Source organism: Bombus huntii, chromosome 2, assembly GCF_024542735.1.
Source record: "Bombus huntii isolate Logan2020A chromosome 2, iyBomHunt1.1, whole genome shotgun sequence".
NCBI classification, from domain to species: Eukaryota; Metazoa; Arthropoda; class Insecta; order Hymenoptera; family Apidae; genus Bombus; species Bombus huntii.
The window spans coordinates 6,745,489-6,759,630 of record NC_066239.1 but is presented as its reverse complement, the minus strand read 5'-3'; positions in this window follow the sequence as shown (position 1 = coordinate 6,759,630).

Below are 14,142 nucleotides of genomic sequence, written 5' to 3'. Positions count from 1 at the left end.
TAACGTATTACGTTATATGGTATAACGTTATAACGTTATAACGTATTACGTTATATGGTATAACGTTATAACGTATTACGTTATATGGTATAACGTTATAACGTATTACGTTATATGATATAACGTTATAACGTATTACGTTATATGGTATAACGTTATATCGTATTACGTTATATGGTATAACGCTATAACATATTACGTTATATGATATAACGTCATATGGTATAACGTTATAACGTATTACGTTATATGGTATAACGTTATAACGTATTACGTTATATGGTATAACGCTATAACGTATTACGTTATATGATATAACGTCATATGGTATAACGTTATAACGTATTACGTTATATGGTATAACGTTATTACGTATTACGTTATTTGGTATAACGTTATATCTTATTGCGTTATATGGTATAACGTTATAACGTATTACGTTATATGGTATAACGTTATAACGTATTACGTTATATGGTATAACGTTATAACGTATTACGTTATATGGAATAACGTTATATCGTATTACGTTATATGGTATAACGCTATAACATATTACGTTATATGATATAACGTCATATGGTATAACGTTATAACGTATTACGTTATATGGTATAACGTTATAACGTATTACGTTATATGGTATAACGCTATAACGTATTACGTTATATGATATAACGTCATATGGTATAACGTTATAACGTATTACGTTATATGGTATAACGTTATAACGTATTACGTTATATGGTATAAGGTTATAACGTATTACGTTATATGGTATAACGTTATAACGTTATAACGTATTACGTTATATGGTATAACGCTGTAACGTATTACGTTATATGATACAACGTCATATGGGATAACGTTATAACGTATTACGTTATATGGTATAACGTTATAACGTATTACGTTATATGGTATAACGTTATAACGTATTACGTTATATGGTATAACGTTATAACGTATTACGTTATATGGTATAACGTTATAACGTATTACGTTATATGATATAACGTCATATCATATAACGTTATAACGTATTACGTTATATGGTATAACGTTATAACGTATTACGTTATATGGTATAACGTTATAACGTATTACGTTATATGGTATAACGTTATTACGTATTACGTTATATGGTATAACGTTATAACGTATTACGTTAAATGACATAACGTCATATGGTATAACGTTATAACCTATTACGTTATATGGTATAACGTTATAACGTATTACGTTATATGGTATAACGTTATAACGTATTACGTTAAAACGTATTACGTTATATGGTATAACGTTATAACGTATTACGTTATATGATATAACGTCATATCATATAACGTTATAACGTATTACGTTATATGGTATAACGTTATAACGTATTACGTTATATGGTATAACGTTATAACGTATTACGTTATATGGTATAACGTTATAACGTATTACGTTATATGGTATAACGTTATAACGTATTACGTTATATGGTATAACGTTATAACGTATTACGTTATATGGTATAACGTTATAACGTATTACGTTATATGGTATAACGTTATAACGTATTACGTTATATGATATAACGTCATATCATATAACGTTATAACGTATTACGTTATATGGTATAACGCTATAACATATTATGTTATATGATATAACGTCATATGGTATAACGTTATAACGTATTACGTTATATGGTATAACGTTATAACGTATTACGTTATATGGTATAACGCTATAACGTATTACGTTATATGATATAACGTCATATGGTATAACGTTATAACGTATTACGTTATATGGTATAACGTTATAACGTATTACGTTATTTGGTATAACGTTATAACGTATTACGTTATATGGTATTACGTCATATGGTATAACGTTATAACGTACTACGTTATTTGGTATAACGTCATAACGTATTACGTTATATGGTATAACGTTATAACGTATTACGTTATATGGTATAACGCTATAACGTATTACGTTATATGATATAACGTCATATGGTATAACGTTATAACGTATTACGTTATATGGTATAACGTTATAACGTATTACGTTATATGGTATAACGTTATAACGTATTACGTTATATGATATAACGTTATAACGTATTACGTTATATGGTATTACGTCATATGGTATAACGTTATTACGTATTACGTTATTTGGTATAACGTTATATCTTATTACGTTATATGGTACAACGTTATAACGTATTACGTTATATGGTATAACGTTATAACGTATTACGTTATATGGTATAACGTTATAACGTATTACGTTATATGGTATAACGTTATATCGTATTACGTTATATGGTATAACGCTATAACATATTACGTTATATGATATAACGTCATATGGTATAACGTTATAACGTATTACGTTATATGGTATAACGTTATAACGTATTACGTTATATGGTATAACGCTATAACGTATTACGTTATATGATATAACGTCATATGGTATAACGTTATAACGTATTACGTTATATGGTATAACGTTATAACGTATTACGTTATATGGTATAAGGTTATAACGTATTACGTTATATGGTATAACGTTATAACGTTATAACGTATTACGTTATATGGTATAACGCTATAACGTATTACGTTATATGATACAACGTCATATGGTATAACGTTATAACGTATTACGTTATATGGTATAACGTTATAACGTATTACGTTATATGGTATAACGTTATAACGTATTACGTTATATGGTATAACGTTATAACGTATTACGTTATATGGTATAACGCTATAACGTATTACGTTATATGATATAACGTCATATGGTATAACGTTATAACGTATTACGTTATATGGTATAACGTTATAACGTATTACGTTATATGGTATAACGCTATAACGTATTACGTTATATGATATAACGTCATATGGTATAACGTTATAACGTATTACGTTATATGGTATAACGTTATAACTTATTACGTTATATGGTATTACGTCATATGGTATAACGTTATAACGTATTACGTTATATGGTATAACGTTATAACGTATTACGTTATATGGAATAACGTCATATGGTATAACGTTATAACGTATTACGTTATATGGTATAACGTCATAACGTATTACGTTATATGGTATAACGTTATAACGTATTACGTTATATGGTATAACGTTATAACGTATTACGTTATATGGTATAACGTTATAATGTATTACGTTATAACGTATTACGTTATATGGTATAACGTTATAACGTATTACGTTATATGGTATAACGTTATAACGTATTACGTTATATGGTATAACGTTGTAACGTATTACGTTATATGGTATAACGTTATAACGTATTACGTTATATGGTATTACGTCATATGGTATAACGTTATAACGTATTACGTTATTTGGTATAACGTTATAACGTATTACGTTATATGGTATAACGTTATAACGTATTACGTTATATGGTATAACGTTATAATGTATTACGTTATAACGTATTACGTTATATGGTATAACGTTATAACGTATTACGTTAATTGGTATAACGTTATAACGTATTACGTTATATGATATAACGTTATAACGTATTACGTTATATGGTATAACGTTATAACGTATTACGTTATATGGTATAACGTTATAACGTATTACGTTATATGGTATAACGTTATAACGTATTACGTTATATGGTATAACGCAATAACGTATTACGTTATATGATATAACGTCATATGGTATAACGTTATAACGTATTACGTTATATGGTATAACGTCATAACGTATTACGTTATATGGTATAACGTTATAACGTATTACGTTATATTTTATAACGTTATAACGTATTACGTTATATGGTATAACGCTATAACGTATTACGTTATATGATATAACGTCATATGATATAACGTTATAACGTATTACGTTATATGGTATAACGTTATAACGTATTACGTTATATGCTATAACGTTATAACGTATTACGTTATATCGTATAACGTTATAACGTATTACGTTATATGGTATAACGTTATAACGTATTACGTTATTTGGTATAACGTTATAACGTATTACGTTATATGATATAACGTTATAACGTATTACGTTATATGGTATAACGTTATAACGTATTACGTTATTTGGTATAACGTTATAACGTATTACGTTATATGGTATAACGTTATAACGTATTACGTTATATGGTATAACGTTATAACGTATTACGTTATATGGTATAACGTTATAACGTATTACGTTATATGGTATTACGTCATATGGTATAACGTTATAACGTATTACGTTATTTGGTATAACGTTATAACGTATTACGTTATATGGTATAACGTTATAACGTATTACGTTATATGATATAACGTTATAACGTATTACGTTATATGGTATAACGTTATAACGTATTACGTTATTTGGTATAACGTTATAACGTATTACGTTATATGGTATAACGTTATAACGTATTACGTTATATGGTATAACGTTATAACGTATTACGTTATATGGTATAACGTTATAACGTATTAAGTTATATGGTATTACGTCATATGGTATAACGTTATAACGTATTACGTTATATGGTATAACGTTATAACGTATTACGTTATATGGTATAACGTTATAACGTATTACGTTATATGGTATAACGCTATAACGTATTACGTTATATGATATAACGTCATATGGTATAACGTTATAACGTATTACTTTATATGGTATAACGTTATAACGTATTACGTTATATGGTATAAGGTTATAACGTATTACGTTATATGGTATAACGTTATAACGTTATAACGTATTACGTTATATGGTATAACGCTATAACGTATTACGTTATATGATACAACGTCATATGGTATAACGTTATAACGTATTACGTTATATGGTATAACGTTATAACGTATTACGTTATATGGTATAACGTTATAACGTATTACGTTATATGGTATAACGTTATAACGTATTACGTTATATGGTATAACGCTATAACGTATTACGTTATATGATATAACGTCATATGGTATAACGTTATAACGTATTACGTTATATGGTATAACGTTATAACGTATTACGTTATATGGTATAACGCTATAACGTATTACGTTATATGATATAACGTCATATGGTATAACGTTATAACGTATTACGTTATATGGTATAACGTTATAACTTATTACGTTATATGGTATTACGTCATATGGTATAACGTTATAACGTATTACGTTATATGGTATAACGTTATAACGTATTACGTTATATGGAATAACGTCATATGGTATAACGTTATAACGTATTACGTTATTTGGTATAACGTCATAACGTATTACGTTATATGGTATAACGTTATAACGTATTACGTTATATGGTATAACGTTATAATGTATTACGTTATAACGTATTACGTTATATGGTATAACGTTATAACGTATTACGTTATATGGTATAACGTTATAACGTATTACGATATATGGTATAACGTTGTAACGTATTACGTTATATGGTATAACGTTATAACGTATTACGTTATATGGTATTACGTCATATGGTATAACGATATAACGTATTACGTTATTTGGTATAACGTTATAACGTATTACGTTATATGGTATAACGTTATAACGTATTACGTTATATGGTATAACGTTATAATGTATTACGTTATAACGTATTACGTTATATGGTATAACGTTATAACGTATTACGTTATTTGGTATAACGTTATAACGTATTACGTTATATGATATAACGTTATAACGTATTACGTTATATGGTATAACGTTATAACGTATTACGTTATATGGTATAACGTTATAACGTATTACGTTATATGGTATAACGTTATAACGTATTACGTTATATGGTATAACGCAATAAAATATTACGTTATATGATATAACGTTATAACGTATTACGTTATATGGTATAACGTTATAACGTATTACGTTATTTGGTATAACGTTATAACGTATTACGTTATATGGTATAACGTTATAACGTATTACGTTATATGGTATAACGTTATAACGTATTACGTTATATGGTATAACGTTATAACGTATTACGTTATATGGTATTACGTCATATGGTATAACGTTATAACGTATTACGTTATTTGGTATAACGTTATAACGTATTACGTTATATGGTATAACGTTATATGATATAACGTCATATGGTATAACGTTATAACGTATTACGTTATATGGTATAACGTCATAACGTATTACGTTATATGGTATAACGTTATAACGTATTACGTTATATTTTATAACGTTATAACGTATTACGTTATATGGTATAACGCTATAACGTATTACGTTATATGATATAACGTCATATGATATAACGTTATAACGTATTACGTTATATGGTATAACGTTATAACGTATTACGTTATATGCTATAACGTTATAACGTATTACGTTATATCGTATAACGTTATAACGTATTACGTTATATGGTATAACGTTATAACGTATTACGTTATTTGGTATAACGTTATAACGTATTACGTTATATGATATAACGTTATAACGTATTACGTTATATGGTATAACGTTATAACGTATTACGTTATTTGGTATAACGTTATAACGTATTACGTTATATGGTATAACGTTATAACGCATTACGTTATATGGTATAACGTTATAACGTATTACGTTATATGGTATAACGTTATAACGTATTACGTTATATGGTATTACGTCATATGGTATAACGTTATAACGTATTACGTTATTTGGTATAACGTTATAACGTATTACGTTATATGGTATAACGTTATAACGTATTACGTTATATGGTATAACGTTATAACGTATTACGTTATATGGTATAACGTTATAACGTATTACGTTATTTGGTATAACGTTATAACGTATTACGTTATATGGTATAACGTTATAACGTATTACGTTATATGGTATAACGTTATAACGTATTACGTTATATGGTATAACGTTATAACGTATTAAGTTATATGGTATTACGTCATATGGTATAACGTTATAACGTATTACGTTATATGGTATAACGTTATAACGTATTACGTTATATGGTATAACGTTATAACGTATTACGTTATATGGTATAACGTTATAACGTATTACGTTATATGGTATAACGTTATAACGTATTACGTTATATGGTATAACGTTATAACGTATTACGTTATTTGGTATAACGTTATAACGTATTACGTTATATGGCATAACGTTATACCGTATTACGTTATATGGTATAACGTTATAACGTATTACGTTATATGGTATTACGTCATGTGGTATAACGTTATAACGTATTACGTTATTTGGTATAACGTTATAACGTATTACGTTATATGGTATAACGTTACAACGTATTACGTTATATGGTATAACGCTATAACGTATTACGTTATATGATATAACGTCATATGGTATAACGTTATAACGTATTACGTTATATGGTATAACGTTATAACGTATTACGTTATATGGTATAACGTTATAACGTATTACGTTATATGGTATAACGTTATAACGTATTACGTTATATGGTATTACGTCATATGGTATAACGTTATTACGTATTACGTTATTTGGTATAACGTTATAACGTATTACGTTATGTGGTATAACGTTATAACGTATTACGTTATATGGTATAACGTTATAACGTATTACGTTATATGGTATAACGTTATAACGTATTACGTTATATGGTATAACGCTATAACGTATTACGTTATATGATATAACGTCATATGGTATAACGTTATAACGTATTACGTTATATGGTATAACGTTATAACGTATTACTTTATAACGTATTACGTTATATGGTATAACGTTATAACGTATTACGTTATATGATATAACGTCATATCATATATCGTTATAACGTATTACGTTATATGGTATAACGTTATAACGTATTACGTTATATGGTATAACGTTATAACGTATTACGTTATATGGTATAACGTTATAACGTATTACGTTATATGGTATAACGTTATAACGTATTACGTTATATGGTATAACGTTATAACGTATTACGTTATATGGTATAACGTTATAACGTATTACGTTATATGGTATAACGTTATAACGTATTACGTTATATGGTATAACGTTATAACGTATTACGTTATATGACATAACGTCATATGGTATAACGTTATAACCTATTACGTTATATGGTATAACGTTATAACGTATTACGTTATATGGTATAACGTTATAACGTATTACTTTATGTGGTATTACGTCATATGGTATAACGTTATAACGTATTACGTTATATGATATAACGTCATATCATATAACGTTATAACGTAATACGTCATATGGTATATCGTTATAACATATCATGTTATATGGTATAACGTTATAAGGTATTACGTTATATGGTATAACGTTATAACGTATTACGTTATATGGTATAACGTTATAACGTCTTACGTTATATGGTATAACATTATAACGTATTACGTTATATGGTATAACGTTATAACGTGTTACGTTATATGGTATAACGTTATAACGTATTACGTTATTTGGTATAACGTTATAACGTATTACGTTATATGGTATAACGTTATAACGTATTACGTTATATGGTATAACGTTATAACGTATTACGTTATTTGGTATAACGTTATAACGTATTACGTTATATGGTATAACGTTATAAAGTATTACGTTATATGGTATAACGTTATAACGTATTACGTTATATGGTATAACGTTATAACGTATTACGTTATATGGTATAACGTTATAACGTATTAAGTTATATGGCATAACGTTATACCGTATTACGTTATATGGTATAACGTTATAACGTATTACGTTATATGGTATTACGTCATGTGGTATAACGTTATAACGTATTACGTTATTTGGTATAACGTTATAACGTATTACGTTATATGGTATAACGTTACAAAGTATTACGTTATATGGTATAACGCTATAACGTATTACGTTATATGATATAACGTCATATGGTATAACGTTATAACGTATTACGTTATATGGTATAACGTTGTAACGTATTACGTTATATGGTATAACGTTATAACGTATTACGTTATATGGTATTACGTCATATGGTATAACGTTATAACGTATTACGTTATTTGGTATAACGTTATAACGTATTACGTTATATGGTATAACGTTATAACGTATTACGTTATATGGTATAACGTTATAATGTATTACGTTATAACGTATTACGTTATATGGTATAACGTTATAACGTATTACGTTATTTGGTATAACGTTATAACGTATTACGTTATATGATATAACGTCATATGGTATAACGTTATAACGTATTACGTTATATGGTATAACGTTATAACGTATTACGTTATATGGTATAACGTTATAACGTATTACGTTATATGGTATAACGCAATAACGTATTACGTTATATGATATAACGTCATATGGTATAACGTTATAACGTATTACGTTATATGGTATAACGTCATAACGTATTACGTTATATGGTATAACGTTATAACGTATTACGTTATATTTTATAACGTTATAACGTATTACGTTATATGGTATAACGCTATAACGTATTACGTTATATGATATAACGTCATATGATATAACGTTATAACGTATTACGTTATATGGTATAACGTTATAACGTATTACGTTATATGCTATAACGTTATAACGTATTACGTTATATCGTATAACGTTATAACGTATTACGTTATATGGTATAACGTTATAACGTATTACGTTATTTGGTATAACGTTATAACGTATTACGTTATATGATATAACGTTATAACGTATTACGTTATATGGTATAACGTTATAACGTATTACGTTATTTGGTATAACGTTATAACGTATTACGTTATATGGTATAACGTTATAACGTATTACGTTATATGGTATAACGTTATAACGTATTACGTTATATGGTATAACGTTATAACGTATTACGTTATATGGTATTACGTCATATGGTATAACGTTATAACGTATTACGTTATTTGGTATAACGTTATAACGTATTACGTTATATGGTATAACGTTATAACGTATTACGTTATATGGTATAACGTTATAACGTATTACGTTATATGGTATAACGTTATAACGTATTACGTTATTTGGTATAACGTTATAACGTATTACGTTATATGGTATAACGTTATAACGTATTACGTTATATGGTATAACGTTATAACGTATTACGTTATATGGTATAACGTTATAACGTATTAAGTTATATGGTATTACGTCATATGGTATAACGTTATAACGTATTACGTTATATGGTATAACGTTATAACGTATTACGTTATATGGTATAACGTTATAACGTATTACGTTATATGGTATAACGTTATAACGTATTACGTTATATGGTATAACGTTATAACGTATTACGTTATATGGTATAACGTTATAACGTATTACGTTATATGGTATAACGTTATAACGTATTACGTTATATGGTATAACGTTATAACGTATTACGTTATTTGGTATAACGTTATAACGTATTACGTTATTTGGTATAACGTTATAACGTATTACGTTATATGGTATAACGTTATAACGTATTACGTTATATGGTATAACGTTATAACGTATTACGTTATTTGGTATAACGTTATAACATATTACGTTATATGGCATAACGTTATACCGTATTACGTTATATGGTATAACGTTATAACGTATTACGTTATATGGTATTACGTCATGTGGTATAACGTTATAACGTATTACGTTATTTGGTATAACGTTATAACGTATTACGTTATATGGTATAACGTTACAACGTATTACGTTATATGGTATAACGCTATAACGTATTACGTTATATGATATAACGTCATATGGTATAACGTTATAACGTATTACGTTATATGGTATAACGTTATAACGTATTACGTTATATGGTATAACGTTATAACGTATTACGTTATATGGTATAACGTTATAACGTATTACGTTATATGGTATTACGTCATATGGTATAACGTTATTACGTATTACGTTATTTGGTATAACGTTATAACGTATTACGTTATGTGGTATAACGTTATAACGTATTACGTTATATGGTATAACGTTATAACGTATTACGTTATATGGTATAACGTTATAACGTATTACGTTATATGGTATAACGCTATAACGTATTACGTTATATGATATAACGTCATATGGTATAACGTTATAACGTATTACGTTATATGGTATAACGTTATAACGTATTACTTTATAACGTATTACGTTATATGGTATAACGTTATAACGTATTACGTTATATGATATAACGTCATATCATATAACGTTATAACGTATTACGTTATATGGTATAACGTTATAACGTATTACGTTATATGGTATAACGTTATAACGTATTACGTTATATGGTATAACGTTATAACGTATTACGTTATATGGTATAACGTTATAACGTATTACGTTATATGGTATAACGTTATAACGTATTACGTTATATGGTATAACGTTATAACGTATTACGTTATATGGTATAACGTTATAACGTATTACGTTATATGGTATAACGTTATAACGTATTACGTTATATGGTATAACGTTATAACGTATTACGTTATATGACATAACGTCATATGGTATAACGTTATAACCTATTACGTTATATGGTATAACGTTATAACGTATTACGTTATATGGTATAACGTTATAACGTATTACTTTATGTGGTATTACGTCATATGGTATAACGTTATAACGTATTACGTTATATGATATAACGTCATATCATATAACGTTATAACGTAATACGTCATATGGTATATCGTTATAACATATCATGTTATATGGTATAACGTTATAACGTATTACGTTATATGGTATAACGTTATAACGTATTACGTTATATGGTATAACGTTATAACGTATTACGTTATATGGTGTAACGTTATAACGTATTACGTTATATGGTATAACGTTATAACGTGTTACGTTATATGGTATAACGTTATAACGTGTTACGTTATATGGTATAACGTTATAACGTATTACGTTATATGGTATAACGTTATAACGTATTACGTTATATGACATAACGTCATATGGTATAACGTTATAACCTATTACGTTATATGGTATAACGTTATAACGTATTACGTTATATGGTATAACGTTATAACGTATTACTTTATGTGGTATTACGTCATATGGTATAACGTTATAACGTATTACGTTATATGATATAACGTCATATCATATAACGTTATAACGTAATACGTCATATGGTATATCGTTATAACATATCATGTTATATGGTATAACGTTATAAGGTATTACGTTATATGGTATAACGTTATAACGTATTACGTTATATGGTATAACGTTATAACGTCTTACGTTATATGGTATAACATTATAACGTATTACGTTATATGGTATAACGTTATAACGTGTTACGTTATATGGTATAACGTTATAACGTATTACGTTATTTGGTATAACGTTATAACGTATTACGTTATATGGTATAACGTTATAACGTATTACGTTATATGGTATAACGTTATAACGTATTACGTTATTTGGTATAACGTTATAACGTATTACGTTATATGGTATAACGTTATAAAGTATTACGTTATATGGTATAACGTTATAACGTATTACGTTATATGGTATAACGTTATAACGTATTACGTTATATGGTATAACGTTATAACGTATTAAGTTATATGGCATAACGTTATACCGTATTACGTTATATGGTATAACGTTATAACGTATTACGTTATATGGTATTACGTCATGTGGTATAACGTTATAACGTATTACGTTATTTGGTATAACGTTATAACGTATTACGTTATATGGTATAACGTTACAACGTATTACGTTATATGGTATAACGCTATAACGTATTACGTTATATGATATAACGTCATATGGTATAACGTTATAACGTATTACGTTATATGGTATAACGTTATAACGTATTACGTTATATGGTATAACGTTATAACGTATTACGTTATATGGTATAACGTTATAACGTATTACGTTATATGGTATTACGTCATATGGTATAACGTTATTACGTATTACGTTATTTGGTATAACGTTATAACGTATTACGTTATGTGGTATAACGTTATAACGTATTACGTTATATGGTATAACGTTATAACGTATTACGTTATATGGTATAACGTTATAACGTATTACGTTATATGGTATAACGCTATAACGTATTACGTTATATGATATAACGTCATATGGTATAACGTTATAACGTATTACGTTATATGGTATAACGTTATAACGTATTACTTTATAACGTATTACGTTATATGGTATAACGTTATAACGTATTACGTTATATGATATAACGTCATATCATATAACGTTATAACGTATTACGTTATATGGTATAACGTTATAACGTATTACGTTATATGGTATAACGTTATAACGTATTACGTTATATGGTATAACGTTATAACGTATTACGTTATATGGTATAACGTTATAACGTATTACGATATATGGTATAACGTTATAACGTATTACGTTATATGGTATAACGTTATAACGTATTACGTTATATGGTATAACGTTATAACGTATTACGTTATATGGTATAACGTTATAACGTATTACGTTATATGACATAACGTCATATGGTATAACGTTATAACCTATTACGTTATATGGTATAACGTTATAACGTATTACGTTATATGGTATAACGTTATAACGTATTACATTATGTGGTATTACGTCATATGGTATAACGTTATAACGTATTACGTTATATGATATAACGTCATATCATATAACGTTATAACGTAATACGTCATATGGTATATCGTTATAACATATCATGTTATATGGTATAACGTTATAACGTATTACGTTATATGGTATAACGTTATAACGTATTACGTTATATGGTATAACGTTATAACGTATTACGTTATATGGTATAACGTTATAACGTATTACGTTATATGGTATAACGTTATAACGTGTTACGTTATATGGTATAACGTTATAACGTGTTACGTTATATGGTATAACGTTATAACGTATTACGTTATATGGTATAACGTTATAACGTATTACGTTATATGACATAA